The 12,783-nt window shown below is 44.3% G+C and overlaps 1 protein-coding gene across 3 annotated transcripts in view; it reads right to left on the reverse strand.

Annotated features, from left to right (window-relative positions):
* SHROOM3 (shroom family member 3) overlaps positions 1 to 12,783 on the reverse strand; it is a 304,580-nt gene that overhangs the window by 85,648 nt on the left and 206,149 nt on the right. The gene's annotated exons all lie outside the window — the stretch shown is intronic.

The following is a 12,783-nucleotide window of genomic DNA, read 5'->3' on the forward strand; positions in this document are numbered from 1 at the left end:
TTCCCTGACCCAGAGAAGTCGTCAGAGTCACCAACAATGGTTTCTTTGTAACAACACAAAACATCAACAAAACCAAAATAACTTTTTAAAAGAATTGCCCAATGATTTGGCATTTCTTGCCTTTGCCTTATATCAGAATTTTAGGCCTTTCAAAAAGGACATCTTAATTTTATTCATAGCATTAAGACACCTATCCTACTGGCTAGGTTTCTTCCTAAGACTGTGTTACATGAAATCTTGCATATCAATATTTTATTTTATTTTATTTTCAAGACTTACTTTATTTGAGAACGAGAGAGTGCGAGCAAGAGCACTAGCGAGAGAGCATGAGCAGGGGGAGTGGCAGAGCGCGGGGGAGAAGCAGACTCCCCACTGAGGATGGAGCCCCACTTGGGACTCGATCCCAGGACCCTGAGACGGTGACCTGAGCCGAAGGCAGACACTTAACTGGCTGAGCCACCCAGGCACCTCTATATAAATATTTAAAACATTTAAATGTCATCGACACTGCCACATATTGCTTTAAGAACAACCCAAGGTGATTCAGAAGTATAACTTCAAGAGACAAAGACAAGGACAGTTGCCAGGGTAACACCAACTGGAATTTTTGAAATGTAGGTGACTCACTTTGCTGATTTACTGCTACTAAGGTTTAGACGATATGGTATTTAATGTCTACATATTTTTCAAAAGTACTTAAATCCTATTTGGTGCTTTAGGTTTAAAAAAATCACCTTATCTTCATTCGTGAGCTTATTTTTGAAAATAAAATTTTCCACTGGCTAGTTGGCAGCTTCATTGGTCTTGAAGTATTAGCTTCTCTGGCTCTCAAAAGAAAAACAGAGAAATTAAATGTAGCTCCTGTTTACTTTTTTGGCAGTCTCACTTTATTGACTTAAAGAAGCCAATTCATCTGCCCTTATTCTTTAAAAACCCACAAGCAATGTGCTTTTAAAAAAAGAGTCTAGCCACCAAGCACGACGATAATACTTCATTTTCTAAGATCTCTTTCATTCGCCACAAGTCACACAGTTCTATGTTGTACTTTCACATGTAGATTGAAGCAATGAAAAAAATTTCCTTTACTCCCCAGCTGATTTGTTTTGGAGCCCAACTTTCTCCCAGTAGGTGTTCAGAAAACGCTTCTGTTCCAAGCCGGATATCAGGGTTATTTCACATACTTTAGTGCTCTTGCCTAGGAACCAGAAGATAAGATCAGAGAGAAAACTCATTTTTAAAGTTCTTGTAATCAGCACCTTTGGGACGTGTCCAGAGTGCACTTACACTGGCCAAAGGCAAGAAGATAACAGTGTCCTGGGCAGATCCTGGCAGGCTGTTGGCTGCCATTTCTTGGTGGTAAACCAGAAAGAGCTGAGCCACAGCTTATCAGAGCCACCATTCATTTTGTGCCTAGTATTAGCCCTATACCATGCCTTGGGCTTTATACACTTGAGTTCTAATTTTGATGATAATATGTCAAGATATCTATTACCAGTCCCATTTTTTAGACTAGAAATGAAGCTCAGATTTTCTTAAAGATTTTATTTATTTATTTATTTAGAGTGCAAGTGGGGGGAGGGACAGACAGAAAGGGAGAGAGGGAATCTCAAGCAGACTCCCTGCTGAGCATGGAGCCCAGTGTGGGGCTTGGTCCCACAACCCTGAGATCATGACCTGAGCCCAAACCAAGAGTTGGACGCTTAAGCGACGGAACCATCCTGGCGCCCCAAGCTCAGATTTTAAGTGACTTGCCAAGGTACAGCTGTGTACGAGGGACAGAATGAAGAATCAGAGATCTGCCTGACACCAAAGCCCATGCCTTGTTCCTATAACCACCTTGGATGACCAAGATAACACTGCAGGTTAAGCCACTTGAATAACCCGGCAAGGTTCTGTTGTCTCTTAGCAGGTGGAGGAAAGTGAACACATCCATTGTCTACAGGCCAAGTCTTCAGTCCATTCAGAGTACCAAGGAAAAGAAAGCTACATAGAAAAAACCCTTTTGCCTTATAAATCTAACGGAGGATGAGCAAAGCCCCGTATCTTTCCAGAATGATTTTCTTTCTCCTCAGTAAATGGGAAGTCACTTTTTTTCCCCCTCTAAAAATTGTGCCTTTTTCCAAATGAAGGGCACTTAACTTTGACTGATTCCAACCTTATTAACTTGGCTATAAGGGACAGTTTTTCTAACTACCTTTAATGAATCCAATAATTACCATTTTTGCAAACAAGCCTTGGTTTCCCTCCCTGGCACTTTATTTACCGCCCCCAACCCATCTGGGTTGAGATTACTTCCTCAACCCCAATCTCTACTAAGGAACTTCTAGCCAACCTCCCAGGACAAGAAATATGTTTCTTTCTCAGTGAAACTTCTCTGATCCTTCAACAAAAGCAATTTCTCTCTCCTCTGAATGTTCAAAAATACATTATTTAATCATCTACTATAGCCTGTATCACCTTTTGCCTCCCGTAGAGCTTCGGGTGCCATTCAAACAGAAATCTCCCCTAGGCTGAGTGTTTTGGGAGCGGGGATTACTCGGCACCTCGGATGCCCCTGGGACACAGCGTGTGTCGGTGTTGGGCAAATTAATGTTCCTAGACCATTATACTGACGGCCATCATCTCATTTTTGAGTCCGGGTTGTTCTTGTCCGCCTTTGTTTATGTAGGTTGCATTCTTTCAAGACTTTTCCCCAACTGCGGTAGCCACTTCCCACCCCAAATTTAGGAACTAAATTTTTGGTGCTCGTTACATACTGCTTTGAAGCATCATTTGTTTTGTTATGTGTACGCCCTGTGTTCCCAACGAGAGCTGCTCCTGGGGCCAGCGTCTCTCTGGATGGTGCTATGATCACTTTTGTTCTCAACAACTTGTATTGATTGGATGCTGGGTCTCGGGCACTCGGCTGCACTTAGCTTATCATTTCCCTTATAGAACTTTGGGGTCCCCTGACTGTCCCTCAGCTTGCATCAGCCCCCAGCTTTCTCTACTGTGATACAGTCCAGGGGGTTGACGACTGGACGGTGAGATTCTGGCGGGCAGAGATGACATCTTTTCTACTCGTGTGGAAACTTGACCGTGTCTAGTGCAGTGCATGACAGAGAACAGATCCCCAGTAAATATGCCATTGCAGGTTTTTTTTTTTTATATTTCCTTTGTCTTGGATTAGGAGTGTTTTCTTTTTAAGCGTATTTATTTATTTTTAAGTCATCTCTACATCCAACATGGGGCTTGAACTCACAACCCCAAGATTAAGAGTCACATGCTCTTCTGACTGAGCCAGCCAGGTGCCCCTCCATCGGGGTTTTGGAACTACGGAGCTCATGGGGCGCCTGGGTGGCTCAGTCACTCAAGCGTCTGACTCTTGATTTCGGCTCAGGTCATAATCTCAGGGTCATGAGATCGAGCTCTACGCTGGGTGTAGAGTCTGCTTAAGATTCTCTTTCTCTCCCTCTCCCTTTGCCCCTCCCTCCAACTCTCTCTCTCTCAAAAACAAAAACAAACAAAAAATAACTTCACGGTTCACAAAACAAACAGAGCTTTAAAACCCATCTTTAAAAATACCAGTGGTAATTCTATATTACTATCAAGTGAGAATCCTTCCTCTATTGGAGGAGTATTGGAACTGCCCGATTAAGAATTTGGCTATTTTTCTCTAAATCCAGCATGAGATCGCACTCTTCATTAAAAGGATTTGTTTTAGACAAAAGAGTGAAACCCTGTGCTAAGCATCTCGACTGTGAGCTTCCCACCTGCTTCCCATCTACATCCCACCTTGCTCATCTCTGGTCTCCATTTGTATTTGTCTCTGAAGAGAGCGATGGTCTCCTCTCCATGTGCTGGGATGAAAAATCTGATGGGAACTTAAAAGCTCCCCCACAGGAAACTGTCTGAGCCCGTGATTTACATCCCTGGTTTTCTCATTAACTAACTGCCAGCCTTCAGAAGACTGGAGCCAACTCAAGTGGGGACCTTGGCAGCTGGTGTGAACCATGAGACCGGAGACCAGCGTGTCACAGTTGCTGCAGAGTAGGGGGAATGGGGAGGCTGGGTGCGGAGGAGGGAGAAAATGGCTTCTGGAAATTTGATGTGTGCTCCTGGTGAGGAGTATAGCTCTTTCTGATTAGAGGACAACTCACCCTAGGTCACTATGTTAGGGGTCACCCAGAGAGACCAGTCTGCTAAAGGTTCAAGGATAGGATTTGTTTTCCCCTTCAGCTATCTTAGAACGTGTAGAAGGGAGGGGCGCCTGGGTGGCTCAGTCCTTAAGCATCTCCCTTTTGCTCAGGGCGTGATTCCAGAGTCCTGGGATCGAGCCCTGCATCGGGCTCCCTGCTCCGCTAGGAGCCTGCTTCGTCCTCTCCCTCTCCCCTTGCTTGTGTTCCCTCTCTCGCTGGCTGTGTCTCTCTCTGTCAAATAAATAAATAAAATCTTAAAAAAAAAAAAAAAGAATGTGTAGACGGGAAAAGATTAGCTGCTTAGAGAAATGTAAACAAGTGATCACTGTTCATGGAAAACATGTATCTTTTACTTTGCATAAATGTTTAAATGTTTTTACTTCCTAACATGTGAGGTCATGAGAACATTATGTAGAATCAGAAGAATCCATCTTTTTAGTTCTACTTTAAAAACACCAGGAAAGCGGGAAATGGGGAGTTACTGTTCAACAAGAATCGCAGTGTCAGTTCAGCGAAATGAAAGTTCTGGAGATCTGCAGCAACGGTTCGAGTATACGTGACACTATTGAGCTATATACTTTACAGTGGTGAAGGGGGGCGCCTGGGGGGCTCAGTCGGTTAAGCGGCTTCCTTCCGCTCAGGTCGTGATCTCGGGGTCCTGGGAGCCCCACTTCCGTTGGGCTCCCCGCTTAGCGGGGGGCCTGCTTCTCCCTCGCCCTCTGCAGCTCCCCCTGCTTGTGCTCTCTTGTGCACACTCTCTGTCAAATAAATAAATAAAATCTTTTAAAAACCCAGTGAAGATGGTGAATTTTATGTTATGTGTGTTTTTACCACAATTAGACATTTTAAAAAACCTTTAAAAAAATTAAACCTTAAATAAGAACAAGAAGAAAGTAGCCAAATGCTTTCTGAAGAGTAAAACACGTTACGGCTCTTTCAGCAGCAATTTCAACCCTGTCCCCAGCTTTTTTTTTTTTCCTTTTAGCAAAAGCTGCCTCACAGATACACATAAACATCCTTCCTCTTTATGTGGACAAAGAGGAAAAAAGAGAGAGAGAGGAGAGTCTGTAGAAGCAGAGAGGAGAGCTGTGGGTCTTCTTTCTCTGGAGAAAGGTCTCATTTTGAAGCATCAGCCAATAGGAGATTTTTTAACTTAGTGTGTCTAATGGGTAACACCAAAGATGTTTCTGAAGTCCACGTAACTAAGTTAGCTCTTACCACTGGATTCCAGGTGGCAAGTCCGAGAGAGGTCCCGCGAGCTAATCGCGGAGGACAGTTACGCCAACAGGCAAAATGAGGGACTGGGGAACCCCAACACAATCTCCTTCCAAATTCTCTTCCTACCCCCACCCCCACCCCATTTTTTCTTTCTTATCTAGTTGGGAGACCAAGCTGTTTATATTGACTGATTTATTTAAGGGAAGGAACTGCTTTTTAATCTGTCCTAGTTTGGTGTTTTTTCTTCTGGAGATAAGTGTTTGTTGATCAAAGTAACAAGCAACAAATATTCTTTTAATTTATGCTTCCTTTAGTCCTGCACATTTGGAGAGGAGGAGAGCTTTTTTTTATAAGAGGTAATGAGGCAGAATCCTCTTAATGGCAAGGATATTTTCTCACCAAATTAAAACCCATCTATCCTTAAAAAAATAATGAGATAAAAGTAGCTTTTCTTAAGGGAATAAAGAAATTTCAAAGCAAGAAACTTCCCACACAGTTTGAGTTTATGGCTCCTATCAATAAGGCTGAGGAGGGAGGCGAACAGGATATTTTCTCTCTCCTTTTTTTTTGGTTCCTAAATTGAAGTAACAGAATAATTTACAGTAAGAAGAATCTGATCAAAATATTTAAGACAAATGACTGCTCACGCAATCATCTCAAATGCCCACAGTAGGGGTAGGTTTTTGCTGTTTTATTTCTCTGAAAATATATTACCTCAGTTTATTTTAGGCAAATGAGCTCGGAACTTTGTATGACTATCACTGCATTAGTGTTAGTTCCAGGTATGCAATTAGACCAGAGAGTCTTGTTGTGTTCATTTTTTTCAAAGAGGGATAAATCATCTTGACTTTCTCAATGTATCCTTAATGGTACATGGAGCTGAGCTCCTACTTCCTAGATCAGAACTCTGAGAAACACTTTCGCTTAAGGGTGGAGGCATGACATCACATAAATAACAAAGTCAATACCAGTTGAACCTGTTTCTCTATAGATGTTTCTGTCTGGGTGTTTATTCATCTAGCACACGTGTTTTATTGAACAACTACTATGTTATGGGTGCTGTGTGATGGAATCTGTCTGCCAGGCTGGAGGACTGTGGGAAGGCATCCTAAACCAGAACTGACAAACTATGGAAGGACTCTAAACTGAGGTCTAGAGAGTAAATGGATGTTAGCTGGGCAAATGGAGGGAAGAGAGCCCAGCAAGACCCAGGAATGGGAAGAAACCAGTACGGCTGGAGGAGAGTGCAAAGGAGGGAGTGCCTAAGGGGGTGAACACAGCCTGAGGCTTGGGCTAGCCCTGGACATGTAGGTCTGGTCAGGTCCTGGTTAGGAGTTTGAAGCTTATCCAAAAGGCAACGGAAAAGCCTCGGAAGCCTTCAAGCAGAGGGACAGAATCAGATTTGTGTTTTAAAAGGATCATTTTGGGGATGCCTGGGTAGCTCACTGGGTTGAGCATCTGACACTTGATTTTGGCTCCGGTCATGATCTCAGGGTCGTGGGATTGGAATTGAGCCCTGAATAGGGCTCCATGCTCAGTAGGGAGTCTGCCTGAGATTCTCTTTCCCTTCTCCTCTGTCCTTCCCCCCACTCATGCTTGTGCACGCTCTATCTCCGTCTCTCTCTCTCAAATAAATAAAATTTTTTAAATAAATAAATAAATAAAAATAAAGGGATCACTTTGCCTGCAGTACCACTGTTGGGAAAGGAGCAAGGCCAGAGCCCAGTCACGACACGGCCATGGGAGGACAGCCTGGAGGTGATGTCTTCTCTCCACTCCGGAGTATAAGCTCCAAGAGGACAGGGCTTTTTGCTGGGTTTATTTAACTCTGTCTCAAGCACCAAGTGTTTGGCACATAGTAGATGCTCGAATATTTGTTGAACAAACAAATAAATAGGCTGACATAGGGTAATGTTGGAGAAAATTAAAGGGAGGAGCAGATGGAGAGAAAAACGAGGAAGTAGACTTGTTAGTCTCTTTTGAAACTTTCTTTAAAATCTTTGTTGATTTTTTAAAAAAAGATTTATTTTTATTTTATTTTATTTCCTGGATTTATTTATTTGAGAGAGAGAGTGTGAACGCATGCCCCAGTACAAGTGAGGGGAGGGGCAGAGAGGGAGGGAAAGAATCGTCAAGCAGGCTAGGCTCCCTGAGTAGCGTGGAGCCTGAGCGGGGCTCCATCCCACAACCCTGAGATCATGACCTGAGCTGTAATCAAGAGCCTGGAGTTCAACTGACTGAGCCACCCAGGAGCCTCCCAGGAGCCCCCCAAAACTTGGTTGACTTACAGTCATGCTCCTTTGCATCCTTTCCATGATAAAGCTATGATTCAATATCTGGTGTTTTTCCAAATAAAATGCTCACTTTAAAAAAAAGTATACAAATCAATGGTGTTTAATAAATGTATAGAGTGTGTGCGACCATCACCATAACCCAGTTTTAGGACATTTCCATCACCCTGGAAGTTCCCCTGCTCCTACTCCCAACCTCTGGCAACTACGAATCGGCTTGTTTCTATAATTTGCCTTCCCTAAAGATCTCGAATACGTAGAAACACGCAGTATGTCATCTTCTGTGTCTGGCTTGTTCACGTAGCATGTTTCTGAGGCTCACCCATGTGGCAGCTTGTTTTAATAGCTCTTTCCTCTTTACCGGTAAGTAGTGTTCTACTATAAATATGCCACATTGTGTTTATCGATTTCCCAGTTGCCGGGCATGCGGGCTATCTGCACATATTGTCTATTACGACTAGGGCTGCTGCGAACACCGGGGCGCCAGTCTTTGAGTGGCCAGAGGCCTCGTTCATCTGGGTTAGGTGTGGGAGCTGGAGAGAAAGAGGGACAGGTCAAGAAGACGCCCGGATTTAGGCTTGGGCCGCTGCACGGATGACAACAGAACTCAGTGAAACGGGGAAGAACAGACGCAGAGCAGCTTTGATGGCCAAGATGACCCTGGTTTGGGGCAAGGGCCTCTGAGATAGGTGGGGACATCCCCAGCAGGCACGTGGGCACAAGGACCTGGAAGGCGAGTTTCCTCAAAATGTCTAACGAGGGATCATTTTTTGAGCAGCTTGTTTCATGTGGAAGATTCATTTCTCAGGCGTAATGAAAGCACATCTCTGTAACTTAGGCTCCTCTCTCTAGAAATCTGACCAAGAAATTCATAAAACACATCAAATACTCACTTTGATTTGCATAATAATTATAATCACATCTTCTACCTGCTCGGCATTTCCTTTTTAAAAATTGCGATAAGATACACAACATAAAATTCACCACCTTACCCGTGTTTACGTGAACAGTCAGCGGTATGAGGTACGTCCACGTCGTGCTGCCATCCCACCATCTATCTCCAGAAGTCTCTCATCTTCCCAAACTGAAACTGTCCTCATTAAACCATAACCCCAGCCCTCTGGGCCCCCACCCCTGCCAACGACCACTCTTTCTGTGTCTATGAATTTAACCACACTGGGTACGTCATCTAAGAGGAATCATGTATTTGTTTTGTGACTGGCTTGCTTCACTTAGCATGTCAAGGTCTATCTATCCTGTAGCATGCGACAAGATTTCCTTCCTTTCTGAGGCTGAACAATATTCTGTTATGTGTACATAACACATTTTGCTTATCCAGTCATCTGTCAGTGGATGCTTGCTTGGGTTCCTTGAGTATCGTAAATCATACTGCTACGAACATGGGTGTACAGATATCTCTTCGAGTCCCTGCTTGCTCAGCATTTCCTTCCAAGAAATTAAGAGATATAAAAATTGAAAGATCTTTTTTTTTTTTTTAAGGATTTTGACTGATTGATTGATTTGAGAGAGAGAGCGAGATTGAGCATGAGCAAGGCAGAGAGGGAGAAGCAGGCTCTCCGCTGAGCAGGGAGCCCGATGCAGGACCTGATCCCAGGACCCCAGGATCATGACCTGAGCTGAAGGCAGACGCTTCACGGGCTGAGCCACCAGGTGCCACAAGAATTGAAAGATCTTCATCATACTTTAACTCAGGTGAGCTGTCGTGCAATATCACTTGAATTATATGTGATCACATGACCAGTTCAAGATCGTCATTACAAATATCCATCTGCACCGAGTGAGACCAGAACTTTCTCCAGCTTTAGGAGACGCTGGGTATCACTGGACTTTTCTTAAGCTCTAGACCTACAGTGCAGCAATCTGTGCTTTTTTTTTTTCTTCCTTTTTTAGGATTTTGGTGATACCACCTTAAATCAACCAATACTAGAGCCCAAAAGTAAGTCCCTTATAAAATTCTTGCTTCTCCTGATAATCTGTGGGGTCTCAGAAGTGATCCCCTTCTGTTTGGTTTTGTGATAAAGTGTTCAGTGGGAATTTCTGAATGCATTTAAAGTTTTCTGTAGTATGTCAGGTCGGGCAGGTCTGCACTGATACAGTCGAATTCACCAGGGGAGCACTTCACAGGGAATGAGGTTCTGACATGGGATCAGAATGTCATACCGGATGCTGGAAAGAAAGATTAGACACACGCCAACAAACAGCAGGGAGAGGTTCTGAAGGAAGGGGCAAGGGTTGTCCCAGTTCCGTTAACTTCTATCTGTCTCTCAGAAATGCCATCTTCTCCACACATGAACAGAGCAGTTTCATGGAAACTACCAGAACAGGGCAATGTTTTCATTCTACCAGGCTCACGAGAGACTGAGGAGAATTGCCAGGAATTAAGTTAATAAAATCAGCAAGCTTACATAGCCATCTACATTAAAAAACAAACAAACAATCAGAACACGCCATTTTAATTGGAAGAGAAAAGTGGCAAAAAGCAGCCCAGTTCACAGAATAGTCCAGCACTCCAGCAAGGCCTTGGGTCTCACCACTGCGATGAAAGGGAAGCTAGATGGGTCTGGGCCTTAAGAATATTCTCTCTCCTCCCAGTGGCTAGTTCTTCTTGGGTCTCCAAGTTCTAGGCCCAGGGTGCTGACGGAATGCTAGGGCTTCCTGGAACACCCTCCCAGTGCCCCGCCCTCAACTGGTATGGAGGGTGGGACAAGAAATTAAATATAGGCTATCAAGCAGACAGAGACAGGAGATCAAAAAAGTCCCAGGAGCCCAGCCAGGCCATACTGCGTGAGTAAGGGCCTCATAAGCAGAGCTGTGGCTCCTTGCAGACACTAATGAGACCCAAGGACAGAGGTCATTACTCGAGGCCCCCACGGGTCCTGCTACCCCGGCAACAAACCTATCCTGTCTATTTCTGGATGACCTTGGCAGCCGTGGAATCCTGGGTGAGAAGTGTGGAAGCCTCGGCCCCTCTGCAGGGAGTGACAGCCTTCCCTCTATGTTAATTGTTCTTACTCCAGGCGGCACCCCGGAACCACCTAGAAGGCTTTCGAAACCAGAGGCCCAAGACCAACCCCAAACCACAGGAGCGGGAATTCTGGGGGCGGATCCCAGGCATTGTTATTTTTAAAAGCTCTCCAGGTGACGCAGCTCAAGTTCAGAATCCCAGGGGTCCTTCCGAGGAGGTTCTAGCTGCATCAACTCAAGAATTAACCATTTACCACTTAGTGCCCACGTTCTGTAAGTCCACACAGAGCTTCCTCCCGAGAAATACAACTTAGGAAGCTGGGTAAGTTAGCTAGAGCTGCCATCACCAAATACCCAAGGCGAGGAGGCTAAAACAACAGAAATTAATTTTCTGAAAGTTCTGGAGTCTGAGTGTTCAAGATGGAGACGTCAACGGGGTTGGTTTCTCCTGAGGCCTCTCTCCTTGGCTTCCAGAGGCCTGTCTTTTCACTGTGTCCTCACGCAGTCTCCCCTCTGTGTGCGTCTCTGATGCCTCTTTGTGTGTTCGAATTTCTTCTCTTTATAAAGACAGGAGTAGATTGGATTAGGGCCCACCCTAAGGGCCTCATTTTAACTTAATCACCTCTTAAAAGGCTCTGTCTCCCAATACAGTCACATTTTGAGCTCCTGGGGTTCTGGGCTTCAACATATGAATTTGGGAGGGTACAAAATTCAGCCCATAACAGACATTCTTTAGATGAGAAGGTTTTCCTAAATGAACTCCTTGACTTCACAACTACCAAATGTCTTTTTTACTTAAACTCAGAATTTTCAGAATAGCCCATTAAAAAAAGAATACTTTTTTTTTTAAGATTTTATTTATTTATTTGACAGAGAGAGAGAGACAGCCAGCGAGAGAGGGAACACAAGCAAGAGGAGTGGGAGAGGAAGAAGCAGGCTCCCAGCAGGGCAGGGAGCCCGATGTGGGGCTCGATCCCAGCGTCCTGGGATCAGGCCCCAAGCCAAAGGCAGACACTTAATGACTGAGCCACCCAGGCGCCCCAAAAGAGTAGTTTTTGAAATTACATGAATGCTGAGCTATTCCACATGGTAACTGACTCTGGGACTACAGAGAAAATGCTCTCTTAAATGGTCAGAATTAATGCTAGGGAGTAGCTCACCTGTTTCGAAAATCTGGCTTATTATCTTCAACTGCTAGGAAATGAAAGCCCAATGTAGTTGGTATGTATCACCCAGATAAGAAATTGTTTGAACTGTGAGACAAGGTGTCTCAAAACTGCAGCTTAAGAAAAGGTGGTGTCATGACTCAGATTCCTATAGAAGCTGAGAAGGAAAATGGATGGTGTGAACCAGGGAAATTGGGGCACCTGAGGTGCTCACGCCCTGTCCAGAGGGCCTTGCAGAAAGTGGGTTCACTATTACCTAAGCTTCCACATTCTCAGAAAAAAGGTGCATATCTGGGCTTTTATGTGAAATTTTTCAGTTGTTGTTGTTAAGAGTCGATTTATTTGACAGAGAGAGAGAGAGAACGAGCACAAGCAGGGGGAGTGGCAGGCAGAAGGAGAGGGAGAAGCAGGCTCCCCGCCGAGTAGGGAGCCTGATGCGGGGCTTGATCCCAGGCAGCAAAAGGCAGATGCTTAACCAACTGAGACATCCAGTCGCCCCTGAAATCTTTCAGTTTTTAAACATTGTAAATTAATTCAAAGAAGAAAGACCACCATTCTGTGGGCCAAATATCCCACAGCTTCAGGAGAGATCGGGCTGGTTTGCTGCCAGTTACTGCCTCTGGTATAAAGCCACAAGAAGGCCTGGGGTCTAATTTTGACTTTGCAAGTCTTGTGACTTTGCAACCACCTTCTTCAGGATTCATCTTCAAAAATATGGGGGCTTTATAAGAGTTTCTTGAAAGTCAGGCATACAGTTCCTTTATTCTCTATTGGAAGAAATGCAAAGTCCCCAAGTCCAGTGAGATTTCAACCACAGTATCCAGGACTCCTAAGCATCTAAACAGGAGCGGGTCAACTCCACTGGGCCATTTCCTCCCTCAGCTAGTTTCAAGCTGACAAAAGATCACTTTTCTTGAAATGGATTTAGCTAGTTTAAAATTTTTG

The sequence above is a fragment of the Ursus americanus genome, chromosome 8, assembly GCF_024610735.1.
Source record: "Ursus americanus isolate L20-20 chromosome 8, mUrsAme1.1.p, whole genome shotgun sequence".
Lineage (NCBI taxonomy): Eukaryota > Metazoa > Chordata > Mammalia > Carnivora > Ursidae > Ursus > Ursus americanus.